Source organism: Pongo abelii, chromosome 7 (genome assembly GCF_028885655.2).
Source record: "Pongo abelii isolate AG06213 chromosome 7, NHGRI_mPonAbe1-v2.0_pri, whole genome shotgun sequence".
In the NCBI taxonomy this organism is placed as follows: Eukaryota; Metazoa; Chordata; class Mammalia; order Primates; family Hominidae; genus Pongo; species Pongo abelii.
The window spans coordinates 80,084,609-80,099,168 of NC_071992.2; positions in this window are offsets into that span (position 1 = coordinate 80,084,609).

Sequence of the window (14,560 nt, forward strand, 5' to 3'; positions counted from 1 at the left end):
TCATTTCATTTGCATGAAGCCATTTGATTATGGCATTGGGAATCAAGTGATATTGTGTTTGGAACCATTTGTGTGTGCTATTTATTTTAGCATAACACATATTTATTGATATTTTATTCACAATATAAGTCACATGTTAATAACAGTTTAACAGGCTTTAGAGCCTTTCCTTCTCACATGTCCAATAACAAGTTCATGAGTAATTCCACAAGGTACACTTATCCAGGAAGGGGTCCTAATCATATATATAAACAAGCATTTCCTCCACAGTTGAGCAGATACTTGTATGATATTGTCTCCTTTGTAGGGTGGCTGGATTTAGCAAATTAAAATACTGTACAATGTTAAATTTTATTTGAGATAAATGATGAACAATTTTTAGTACAAGTGTATCTCATGCAATATTTGAGACATACTTGTACTAAAAATTGTTTATTGCTAATCTGAACGTTAAACTTAACTAGACATCCTTTATTTTATCTGGCAACTCTTCTCCTAGAAACATGGTCTTATCAACTTTTAAAAATCAACCACAGATATTTCAAGCTAGTACAAGCCCCATATAGAAATTTTACTTCAGTAACATGACATTTAGAGATGGCTAGAGCTATCAATCCCCCACCCCCAACAAATCCACTGCCATTTGGGTCTTAAATGCTGCCAGAGAGAGCTGAGTGGCATCTCTTTCACATAAATTACATCTACAGAGTTACATTGTATGGAGGAGTTTATTGAGAGTAAAAGGATTTAGATTCTGATTTAGAACTTCATTAGCCCCATGATAAGTTTAATTATATATAAAAAAAAAGAGATTGGCTTTGGTGGCGCAGCCCATCAGGTTGGGTTATATAAAAAAACTAGGCCCCTGATGGGGAACTCACCATCAGTACTGATGATCTGGCCTATCAACAAAGTCAGGCTGGGAGGCAGAGATAGATGCAGGTCCTGGGTTGTATTGACATAATTCTCCCTGGACAATGAATTCTCAGAATCTTTCATGGAGACAACAAGGGGAACATTCAAAAGAGCTCATTGCTGGGTCTTCAGCTCCATGCTCAGCAATACCAGCACTCTGCTACTAGCAGCCAAATGAAGATACGAATGGCAATTCAAAACCTATAGGTAAACTGACATGAGGCTCTCTAGACTTCCTGCCCTTTGTTCCCATGCCCAGTGTTGTGCCTCCATGCTTATCTCCATCTCCACTTTCATTGAGAGTATCTGGAAGAGGGTTGTAGATGAAGAAGACAACTGGATCACATCTGCATCACATCTGCAATGTGTGGCAAACTAGTGATTTAGAGGCTGATGTTGATTCAGCGCTACTGCCAGTGAATGAACAGCCCTATGTGTCCAGGAGCTGTCGACAGCATCTACTTCTGCGTGTGACTTGTGGGTGATTTGTATACCTCTTGCCAACAGAGTTCATAAACTAAAGATTAATGAGAGGAAGAGGCAACCCATCAGGGACAAAGCATTAGTAAAGCAGAAAAGTGTTTTGCTTTTTGGAGCTGTAATAACCAGGAGGATTCATCATTGTTTCAGCTGACTTTGGTGTCTAGCCAAGCCAGAGGCACTGACTGCAAGCACATTTGGCTCTGTCTTTTCCTCTGCCACACCGAGTGTCCCAGCAACCCTGTCATCACTGCACACATTGTTGCCAGACTGAAAAACAGTAGTAGTTCTCCTCCTTCCTTCTTCTTCTTTGCTATTTTTAGAGAAATTTGAACAACCTATTCCCCTCATTTATTATTCTTGATGAATAGTAAATTGTTCTAATAGCAATGACTGTTCTATTCATTTATTATTTGAGGATGATTAGAAGTGAATAGCTATTATGAAGCCTCACCAGTTCCAAAAATTAGGCCTTAGAATCTTGTGTTTTCTTTTGGCTCTGAGCAATTATCTCTATTATTTCCTCTAATTCTGTCACACACACCTCTTTCTTCTTTCTATGTCATGTTCTGTTTTAACTCCAGAATCACGACACCCAGTACTCTCAAAAGTTACCCAGAGAAGTGATGGATGAGCTTCTGAAATGTAATTTCCCCCAGACATATAGGGTTTTAAAATTACGTTTAGGTTCAATAAGGCCCCATAGCTCACAGTCATAGCATTGAAGTATACAGAATATTGAGTAATACATGGCTTGCAGATGGCAACAGTGGTAATGCCAGGATAAATCACATTGCTATTTACAGAATAGTCTGTGAAGTTCTAACCTGAGGGTAAAATACCACGCAGGGTGAAAAAAATCATCATTATTATTGTTCTTTTATAATAAGACTTGTTATAAAACCCTCTAGTCTGGGCTTTTGAGGCCCTATCCTATGTCTTTAGCCTTATCTTCCTTACAACTTCCCAAACATCCTTCACTCAAGTTGAAGTGGACCAATTGCTTTTTCCCAACAATGACGACATCTTTCCCATTATCTAAATCTTCTATTTTTCTCAGCCTGTGATACCTTTTCAGCTTCTCCATGCCACCTACCCATCTCCACTGGTGAAAATCCAATTCTCCCATGAAGGCTTACTTTAAATCCCTTCTTTAATCCTCTCATTTTAATTTTTTATTATTTCTATGATACTGCATCCATCCCCTAAAGGGCACTATTTACAATTGTTCACTGTTCTGTATAAGGATAGATGCACGTTTGATGGGCTTTATACTTAAATAATTGAGTGGTCGTCTTTGAGAAAAAAGAATATTAAATTACAAATACCAAATGAGGTACAAAAGAGAGTATTTGGGGAGTGATATAAGTGTGATGGAGTAAGGAACTCCCAAAGTCCATTCCTCCATAAAAGCAACCAGTAAAGTGGCAAAAATTGGCAGAATTGACTTTTTCAAAATTTTGGAAACTAAAGGCTTGCAGCAATTCAGGGAGTGATTATTTTATTTTTTTAAAAAAGCTGATTATTGGTAAGAACAATGAGCTTTGTGGCATGTTAACTTTTCCTGGTCTCATCCACAGCTCCTCAGCTCAGTGAAACATTGGAAATTAACAGCCCACAGTCACAGGACTAGTACTGGAGATGGTAAAATGGACCTCATTTGCAAAGAATTGTTGTGAAGCATGCCTAGTGCTAAAGCTGCAATGGGTGGTGGGTAGGGGATTGAGGTTGGTGCATTGTTGAAGATATTTACAGGAAAATATTTTAGTTGCTGCTGTCAAAGGCAACATACAACTGTTGGAACAAACAATAGACTAACCAAAAAACTTCAAAGCTGTGGAATGAGATGCTTTTGCAAATAAAATGTTTGAAAGGCTCTGAAATATTACTGGGAATCTAGAAGGCCACACACATATCCAGGGCTGTGTGCATGCTTAAGAGAGCCCTGAGAAGGTTTTAAGCTCTTACCCATGACTAACCTTGGGCCTTTGTGCAAGAAGAAAGTAAAAGCTAAGGCAACGCTGCAAATTGCCTGGAGAAGTGTCAAAGGCGTACCCCAACAAACACACAAGAGACCCTCTAAAAAGACTAAATTTTTGTTGCTTCCAAGCACTTGAAACCTCTGTGCAATACTTAGCTGGCCCCTAGGCAAACTGAACAGAGGCTTCAGTGGCCACACATGACAAAGAATACGACTTTACAAAATTATTCAGAAAAATCATGAAACAAACAACACTTATGACAAAGAACAACAACAAACCCTGAGGGGTGAGGGACAGGAGAATCTGACTTCTGGACTTACCACATCACTAACTATATTCAGAATATCTAGTTTTTAATCAATAAATTATGAGGCACATAAAGAAAAAGAAAGTATGACCTATGGGTAGTGGGGAGAAAAAGTAATCAATGGAAAATTTACCCAAGGAGTACAAATGTTGAATTTATTAGATAAAAACTAATTTAAATCACCTATTTTTATTATCTTTAGTTAAGGAACCCATGTCTAAATAACTAAAGGAAACCATGGAGAATAATGTCTTGCCAAATAAGAGAATATCAATAAAGATATCCTTTATATGCCCACATATAAATAAACCAAATAGAAATTGTGGAATTGAATGTACAATAACCACAATGAGAAATTTACTGGAGTTGAACAGCAGACTTGAACTGACAGAAGAAATCAGAAAGCATAGATATAGGTAAACTGAGATTTATCTATAACATTTTGAAAACAGCATTTTAGAATAAGAAAAGCTAATAAATTTTAAATAACATATAAGTAATATTTTTTGAAACTGTCAAACAGTGTAAACTTCACAACATCCAGAAAAAGAGGTCTGTTTTATTAACACATCTTATATTTGTATCATATTATAACATTTATTTATATTATTTATATATAAAACTATATGATATTTAGATTACATTTATAATATGTATTATATCATTTGAATATAAAATTATACAGTATATTATTATATGTATTAACTGTCTAGTATCTCTATGACATCACTTTCCCTATATTTTTAGTTGCATACTCTTTGACTGCCATATCATATGATAGCAATTTTATAATATTATTTTCTGTGGAGAGAACAGAAATAATGTAGTTTTTCTAGTATGGTTAATCAAAATGTGTTTTATTATTGATATTTGGAGTAAATTAAACATGCAGTTTCACATACAACTAGTGCTTGGAGTATTGCTTCAAATATTTTGCCCTAAAAGCACAGAACTGATAAATTCCACTTCAAATGATTCCCATCAAAAATGAAAAGAATGTATGACATGTTTACAATTCTAGTCACCGAATTTTGAGTTTATTTCTATCAGGAGAAAACAATTCCATTTTGCCTAGGGAACGGCAAGAACCAAATACTCCATATACAATGTTACATGTCTGATATTTGGAAGTTTGCCACTGAATTGTTTCTTAATTGTTTCTTGCTCCATGTATCTCAAATCTTACTCATCTGCATGACCCACATTTGTCTTATGTGGGGACACATTTACATCATCATGAGCCTGCACCTGCTGGTGCTGCACCTTCACATCATACACAGGCTGCTTTGGTACCGTGGGCTCTGCAGGAATGTTCTGGGAAGTTGTTCCTACACTGCGACAGGTAGAAATGAGTTTAGCTGTAAACCTAAGGCACCCTCTCCCCACTAAATCCCCATAAATATATCCCACTAACTCCAATTGAATGCATTATTAGTTCAGCTTCCCTAGCTGAATCCCCAAAGTTTCGGTGGCCCTCCAGTGCCACACAATGGAAGAAGTATCAGAGTGGAATTTGCAGTGAACAAGACAGTGGTCTTACTAGGTTGTGAATAGTGTGGCTTTCTTTTGCAAAGTTTACAAAAATGTATCATATGACCTCAGGACAGATGGCTGGGGGACACCTCAGAACCTAGAAAGAAACTTGTGACAGAGTGAACCCTGACATCTATGTTATACTAGCTTCTCACTACACTCCCTCCAGCATGTTTTGTTGTTTGTATTGTAGACTTCCCACGTATACAAGTAATAAATCTTGCATGCCCGTTATCTGGCTGATATGCTATCTTGGTCGATGTCCCCTCTTTTCCAAAAGTGTATAGACTTTCTTTTGAGAATTGCTCGCTTCATTAAGAAGTAGAGTAGTCCCAGAAAAAGGACCATTTTGTCATAGGTACAAGAGTAGCTTCACTCCCCTGCTGACACTTCCCCACATTCTATAAAGAACCATTTGTACTCTGCTTGTACAAATCCTGGCTCAGTCATTTACTACTCGTACGAGGTTGACCAAGTTACTTGAACCTACCTGAGTCTTATTTCCTCAGCTGTAATAAACACTGTTAAATCCATGCAGAAGCACGGCTGTGTAGAGTACATGGCATAAATTTATAAGGCACCAAGCACAATGCCCTATTCCTAGTGGGTGCTCAGTAAGTGGCAGCTATTATTGCTTTTACCCTTGTGGTTACCTTCTATTTCTCATAGCCTCCCGACTGGTTTACTCAAAAACTTAGATTGTTGAGTTCTGTGAAGGTGGAATCTGTCAAATGATTCATCTTTGTAATCCCTGTATTTAGCGGTGTCCCTTACCTAGAGTAGATGCTTGGCAAATATTATGGGATTGAATTGGCAGAGTTTGGACAAAACTCTCATCTGCACAACTGTAAGTTTTAGGAAAGAACATTACCTTGCTTTTCCAACGCCAATTGCTGCATTAGAAACAAAACAAAAAAACAAAAACTTCCCTCTCAGTGGGTCACCCCTAGGGTGAATAACTATGTAATAGATATCACCCGTTCCTGGTTACTAATGCCAGCTCTGTCATTTGCTAGCTGTGTAACCTTGTACAAATGATTTTCCATCTCTGTACCTCAATCTTTTTATCTCTGAAGTGGGGAAAATAAGGATTTCTACCTAATGGTGTTGTTGCAAGGATAAAGCTGGTTAATGCACTCCTTTTTAAGTGTATATGGGATTTTAGGGGCAAAGCTGAACAGAGAAAATGATCAATAAATTTAATTATTCATCCCCACAAAAATATCCCAGCACTGTGCTAGAATGTGGGTTTTCAGGGCCCAGGAAAACGCTGTCAAACACGATTCTCTGGTGGGCCCTTTTGCAATAGTCCTTCTCATTTTGCTTTCTCGTTTCTCTTACTTCTCACTGTCCTGTTTACTATTTTTCTCCTCACATAGAACACATGAGGCTTCTAGCTGGTTCTTATGTTTTAGCACCAGCTCATGAGGCTATTTACTTGCTTTTGAAATTCTTCACTCTTGACACCTGAACAAACTTTAGATTTGGTAGGATAAGCTGGATAGGAACCCATCCAAGAAATTTAATGAGAGGATTTAACAAAAGCTAACAGACCTCTTGAAACTAATGCTCACCATATGTAAATGTGTGTCTTTCCTCTAGTGACTGAAAATAGAAACATGATTAAGAGAAAAACTTGAGTATCTGTGCAGAAGACGTCTGCAATGTGGTTTTAATTTCAATAAGCATTTTAATATTTTGCTACCATCTTAACGAACTGATAGTTTTTAAGAAAGTGGGGCATCACATTAATTTACAATGTGAATATTTTCACATTCTGTAACATCAGGTGTCATTTCCAAGCAGTGTGAATCTTTCTTGTTTCTTGGACTTTTTCCCCGTGGACTTGAGCAGGTCATTGCTCTACAAAATTTCTAAAGCTCCTTCCACTCAATTTATCTTTTGTTTGTTTGTTTGAGATCTCTATGAACTACTAGTTCTTTTCCATTTTTGTATGTTTCTATTAAATTTCAGTGAAAAGGGCTAAAACCAAATTTGTTCTTCTCACCTCTCATTCCTGGAATTTTATTTGATGTATCCATTTTTTGTACTCATGTCTGCATATGTTTAGGTACTGAAATTACATTGTGCCAAAGGGTATAGTCACAGCCAATTCTATTGAGAAGTCAATTGAAGGGTGGCAATCGTCTGACAGGTGCAGTGATTTGTGAGTTGTGTATTTCAGTTACTATTTTGGCATCAGGGCAACCTAACGCATGCACAGATATGAGGTTCCAATATAGCTGTGCCCCCACTTATTAACTTACCATGGGTAAATCTCTTAACATTTCTAAGCTCTGGCATCATTTATTAGGAAGATAAATGAGCGTAATTAAGCTTCAAGGCCATAAGTGCTAAAACTTTTTGGAATTAGTGTGCTATTAAAATGACGGAGTGCCTGGCTCTGCCCAGGTATGTCATGGTCTTTCACCTGTAGCTCTGCTTCTTGGAGTGACCTCTCCTGGCCCTTCTAACCATACACATTGTTTCCAGGAGGCTAAATGTAACCCCTCAGGCAGTGGTATGGATGGGTGGCCAGTTTGTTTTAAAAAGCTATCTTTGGCTAGATTATTTAGCATCAAACTAGACAGGTGATAGACATTACCTTTTAGTGAATGTCTGCTGATCTGTTCACTTGAATAACCAGACTAGTTGCTGATCAACAGTTATTTCAAGAATAGCAGTTGCCTCTTTTTACAACTAAACTGAGGTTTGTGTGACTTTTTGTTTTTCTCTTGAAAGTAAAACAAGCTTAGGATTTAATTGTTTAAAACAGCTAAAATGTAATTAGATCGTATTGTTTAACTCTTTGTAAGTGATAAGAACCAAATAATCAAGCTTCTTAACTTTCTTAAGAGAGAAAAGATCTCGAACAGAATAAATGTAAACAGACTCAAGAGAAATATATTTGACTTATATTTTGCTTTCTAAATTTACTACTAAATACCTGTGTAGTTTAGCAGCTTTGGAGTGTGAAAATGTTGTCTACTATAGAGTTAATATGAATTTGTGAATTATCATCATTTGCTGTTTTTTATTATCTGAGCTCCTACAATGCATCAGGGAACTTTGCTAAGTGCAATGTTGTACGTAATTTTCCTGGCCAGTGCTCTCACATTCTAAACTGCACAGGCGTTATTTCTCATTTCACATCTTTCTCATTATGAAACCTTTATTTTGGTGTGCACAAACCACTTGATTTCCAATGAAGTGACAAATATTTTTATAATCCTATTTTTTTCCAAAATATAAGTGGTTCAAATATTTGAAGAAAATGTCAAATAAGATGTTACAACATCTTTTTGTGGTGGGTTAAAAAGATGCAGAACTTCAACAAAGCAGAAGGCCACCCAAAAGAAGCATCATTATTCTTAGTTAAATAGGACATTCTAATTATAACCTTGATAGGAAGGTTGTCTTACTATTATTTTATTTTTTTATTGTCTTATGAAAAGGTGACATTAATATTATTTGTAGTCAGAAATACTCCCCTAGGGTTTAACACTTCTTGGATTTAACCAAAGATCCAGCACAAAATGTAAGAACTTAAACCATAAAAATATATTGAATTAATGAACTTTAAAAAATACCAAGAAAAGTATTCTGATAAGCCATTTGCACACTAGTGGTTTCACTGTTTCTTAAAGTCATGCTCTGCTTTCTCTTGCAAATCCTTCATTACCTTTTCAAATAATTTTCTTGTCAATTCTCTTATATGCATAACCAAACACAGCATGTGTTTTAAAAATCTTCCCATATGATTGGCAATATATTTAAGAAGAGAAATGCATATTTTACATTATATAAAATATTTAACATATAAGTATTGAAAAATAAGTTATTTTTAAAAGCCAGCATATTGTATCATTCAACATATCAAATAAGGGTTTTTTACAAAAATAGCATTCAGACTAAAATGTAAATTATATGAGGGCAGGAGTTATCATCTGTTAACTGCTATAAATCCCCGGATTGAGACAGAGGCTGAGTAGATGCTCAATAAATGTTTATTGAATAAATGAATAAATTCAGACAATGTCATAACATTTTAATCTTAATTTTATATGTATACTAGATTTATTTTTCATATTTTAGATTTATATATTTGAATGAAATATGGAAACTGGTTGACCTAATATATTTAATTATGTTAGTCAAATTTCCTCATATACTTTACCTTCCTCTGCTGCACTCCTAAAATTATTTTTTAGATGGAGTCTCACTCAGTTACTATTTTGGCATCAGGGCAACCTAAGGCATTCACAGACATGAGGTTCCAATATAGCCATGCCCCCATTTATTGACTTACCATGGGTAAATCTCTTACATTTCTAAGCTCTGGCATCATTATTAGGAAGAGTTGCCCAGGCTGGAGTGCAGTGGCATGATTTCGGCTCACTGCAAGCTCCGCCTTCTGTGTTCATGCCATTCTCCTGCCTCAGCCTCCTGAGTAGCTAGGACTACAGGTGCCTGTCGCCATGCCCGGCTAATTTTTTTTTTTTTTGTATTTCTCATAGAGATGGGGTTTCACCATGTTAGCCAGGATGGTCTCAATCTCCTGACCTCATGATCTGCCCTCCTTGGCCTCCCAAAGTGCTGGGATTACAGACGTGAGCCACCACTCTGGCCCTAAAATTTTTTTTAAGTTTACACAGAAAAAATAAAGAAGGAAAGAAATTTAAATTCAGATTTAGAATTAACTTTAACAACCTCAGAACTAGCTTTGAGAGTTTTATATTTTGTCACAAAAGAATTTACTCAACAACAACAACCCAAGACCTTTTTTTTTCTTTTTTTAACTTTTATTTTAGGTTCAGGGGTACATGTGCAGGTTTGTTATATAGGTAAACTCATATCATGGGGGTTTGTTGACAGATTATTTCTTCACCCAGCTACTAGGACTGGTGCCCAATAGCTATTTTTTCTGATCCTTTCCCTCCTCCCATCCTCCACCCTCAAGTAAGCCTCAATGTCTGTTGTTCGCCTTTTTGTGGCTATGAGTTCTTATCATTTAGCTCTCATTTATAAGTGAGAACATGCGCAACCCAACACTTTCGACATCGAAACTTCGTGTTTTGGAATTGTATATTTTAGCCTCTCATTATTCCTTTTGTGAGATTTTATAGACAAGTCTGTAAAAGTCTGATTTTATGTTACTTTGCCCCCATTGTACATATTGTGAACTTAGCAATTTAGATATATTGGAATTTAGATCTCAACATATTTGCCTTCCTTTATTCTAATTATATATAACAAAACAAGAAAAGCAGAAGGAAGGAAGGAAGTCTCAAGTGAAAATTTAGAATGGAAAAAAATCCATATGAAAAGGTTCAAAATAAAAGAAGAGGGCACAAAGTGATTTTTAAAGATAGTGTTATTCCTGTCTTCGTTTTCTTTCCTTTTAAATGTTAAGTTTGAGACTTAAAGACTTTTGCTATATAAGAAAAATCAGCAAGACACCATCTTTAACTGTGACTTACCATCTCACTGGCTTCCTTCAGCTTTGGATTTTTAAGCACATTTGTTACTAGTTGTCCCTCAGTTCATCAAGCTCAAGACTAAAATCACCTTTGCAATCTTTGCCACTATCTAGGAAAGTGAGAGGGAGAAAGATAGAATAGGAGAGACAGAGAGAGACCTTCCTTATTATGCCTATTATGCCTTATTATTCTGAGCCCAGGAGTTCAAGGCTGCAGTGAGCTATGGTTGTACCACAGGATTCCAGCCTGGATGACTGAGCAAGACCCTGTATCTATTTAAAAAAAAAAAAAAAAAGCAATGTTTACATATAAAATTAAGATAAGGGGAACTCTATCATGGGAATTATATATATAGTTTTAAATAAATACTCATAATACCCAAGTGCTGTACATGTCCCAGGTTCTACTTTTCACCCCATCTATAATATCAATTATTTCTTAATTCTTTGGGAAATTCATTTCTTTATTTTTGTAAAACTTTTGCCTTTCCTCTTCTGTCCTCAAAATAAAACAAATGGATAGGAAAAGAAAAAATAAAGGGGAAAAAAAGAAAGATATCAGCAAGATGTTAACAGATGCCTCTTACTCCAGGGCCTTGGCATACACTATTCTCTCCACCAAAAATGGGTTTTCCACATCAATTTTGGTTAATAAAATTTTTATCATTATTTAGTGTTATATCAGTTGAAATGACTTTCTCAAGGGAAGGGCCCACCAAAACATCTATTTGCTTAATGTTGATCTCCCTGGCCTCAGCTCATAGTCTCCTGGAGAGTAGGGACCATGAATGCTTTGAATTTAGCATAGCTTGGAGTCCAGCAGCCAAAATATATTTACAAATGAATGAAAAGTAGTTTAGATTAATATGAACTCATTGGTCCCATCCATTGACCTGCCTCTCTCTATGAGTAACCCCTAACCTGAGGCTCACTCAGCAGGTCATTAAGTTGGAACCAAAATTTTCTTTATAATCTTTTGTCGACATCACTCCCTGTATAGAGTGCAGCCAATATGATACAGTCCCAAGGACAGATATCTACCCTGCAGTCAGAAACCAAAGAAGTTTTGCAGAACTTGATGAATCTGCAAACGTTACTCTCAGAAAGTCATATACTCAGTAACAAATGCAAGATGATGACTATTTAGAAAGTGTCCCTATTCTAAGAAATAATAAAATAAGGATTGCTCCTTGTTCCATCAATTATTTCCTTTCCATTCTGAATATTCAACATCTTTCCCTTTGCTAGCATTTTTCTAAACACTAAATAAATACGCTCAAACCCCATCCTCTTATAAAGCCTTTCACACAACTCCAAACTGTCTAACTTTCTTATTTTTACAGCCAAGCTTCTGGGAAAAAATAGCCTAAATCAATGCCTTGACTCCTTCACTCACCATTCTACTCATTACAATAGGACTCCTGGCCTCACCACTCAATAAAAAAACAACTGAGGACCCCCAGATGTTATATACAATAGAGACATTTTTTAGTCTTTCTTTTTATTTGGCCACTGTGTGGCATTTGGCTTTATCAAAAACCCTGTGTTGAAAATTCTTTCCAGACTTTCTTATGTGCCATGATTCCTCCCTGGATTTTCTTCTTTCTCTGGCCTCCCTTTTTCCATCAGTCTCCTTTGCTGACTCCTCTTCTCTCATTCGCCCCCTAACTGTTGGGGTGCCACAAAATTCTACACATTACCTCTGCCCCTCCCACTCCACACACACCCTGGAGAAATCGCATCCTTATGCAGACAGGTGGACACAGCAATGTCTTCCATATCTGCTTCCCTAGCCAAAATCTCTTCTAATGAGATACCTACTCGTTCTCTTCATGTGGAAATCTCATAGTTATCCATAACTGAGATGTCCAAAGCTAGAAATCTACAAATCAGCGTCAACTTCTCCCTTTGCCTCACCTGCTACATAAAAATCCAACTCTATATTCTATTGAGCCTGCCTCTTAAATATCACAATTCTTTCCTACTTCTTCTTTGCCATGAGCAGAATCTTATTTCAAGCTATTTCTTATCTGTATAAATATAATTAGTGCATTTTAGCTGGTATCCCAGCTTCCCAACCCTAAATCATCTGCTGTACAGCAAAGGCGATGATCCTTTCAGCATGGTCTGGGGCAGAGGTAGAAATATCTTTAGAATAAAGAAGAGTACATTTACCCAGAAAAAGTATACCTTAAAGCAATCTACACTCTTCCCTCTAATTCTAGCATTATAAAGCAATGTTTGAATTCATAATTTGATCTCCTGAGTGTATGTAACTACTCAGGAAACCTAAGTTTAGGGTATCATTTGTCACTTAAGTTGGTATCTCATTGCAAACTATAAGTTCTAGCATATAATTCATTCTCTTATGAATTTGGTCAGCAAGAATCTATTTCTTATAACATGACAAATTGATAATGTTAAGCTTTTAAATGTACAAAGCTCAGAACCAGATCTGTGTTGGTTGTGACCTATGCTAACTATGGCAACCTATCATTGGCCATTTCCAGTGTGCAAATATCTAATGACTCCTGTCTGCATATCTTGTCTGCTGGTTTTGGACACATCATGACTGTGGCATTAATTTAATTATGTCATTTTTAAGATATCCAAAAATATCTACCCTGTGACCTTCTTATATCTGAAACTCTCAAATATTTCAAGGTAGTCTAGAGCTTGTTAGCATGCTTCTTGGAATCATCTGGAAACACATCCTGTTCAAGCCCTGTATCCTGTTCAAGCCCTGTAGCACAAAGTTCGGGAATGTATTTGGCACAGGCTTGAAGGCTAAATGTGATGAATAACATATTGTTCTTTCTTAACTCTATGTTCTGTAACCTATATTCATGTAATCTCCAACCACTGAGAAAATCTAATATTGACAAATTGTATCAAAAACAGGTGATGTGGTCCCTGACTTAGACAAATCTATGTGCAAACCACACCAGCTTTAAGTTTAGAGTGAACTTGTTAGGATGCCAAAAGATTTGTTGAACAACCAAGCTTTCTCTTTTCCATTATTTGAGTGACTCCAGAAGCCATCTCACTTCCTATAGATTCTGTCTTCAAAATGTGATTTAAATTTACCAGCCTCTACCTACTCCCAGTCTGTGGCCTCACATGGAACCCTCATAAATAGGAAGTACCAGGAAACAACATGAACTTTGGAATCAAAGAGAGCTGGATTCAATGCCTGCTTCATCTTTTCCTGACTCACTCTGTGACTTCAGCGAACCACATAACCTTTTCAAAACTCAGTTTCCTCAGCTGTGGAATAAAAATTAGCATTCTCACTTCAAGGGATGTTATTTGAATAAAATAGGTAAAAATAAGTACCACATATATACGGTGCTTTAGAGGTACTATTGGCTGGTACAGTGGCTCATGCCTGTAACCCCAGCACTTTGGGAGACTGAGGCAAGATGATCGCTTGAGGCCAGGAGCTCAGGACTAGTCTGGGCAACATAGCAAGACCTCATCTCTATTAAAAAAAAAAAATTTAAACTTAGCTTGGCATGGTGGCACACACCTGCAGTCCCAACTACTCAGGAGGCTGAGGTAGGAGGATCACTTGAGCCTAGGAATTCAAGGCTGCAGTGAGCTACGATCATGCCGCTGCACTCCAGCCTGAGTAGTAAACCAAAACTCCATCTCTTACACACACACACACACACACACACACACACAATAGAGGTACTCTTATTTTAGTCTTTACAACAATATAGATAGACAGACAGATAGATAGATAGGTAGATAGATAGATAGATAGATAGATAGATAGATAGATAGATAGATAATCATTTTATAGATGAAGAAACTATGGCATTGGGAGGTTAAGTAACTTGCATAAGATCACCCAGCTAG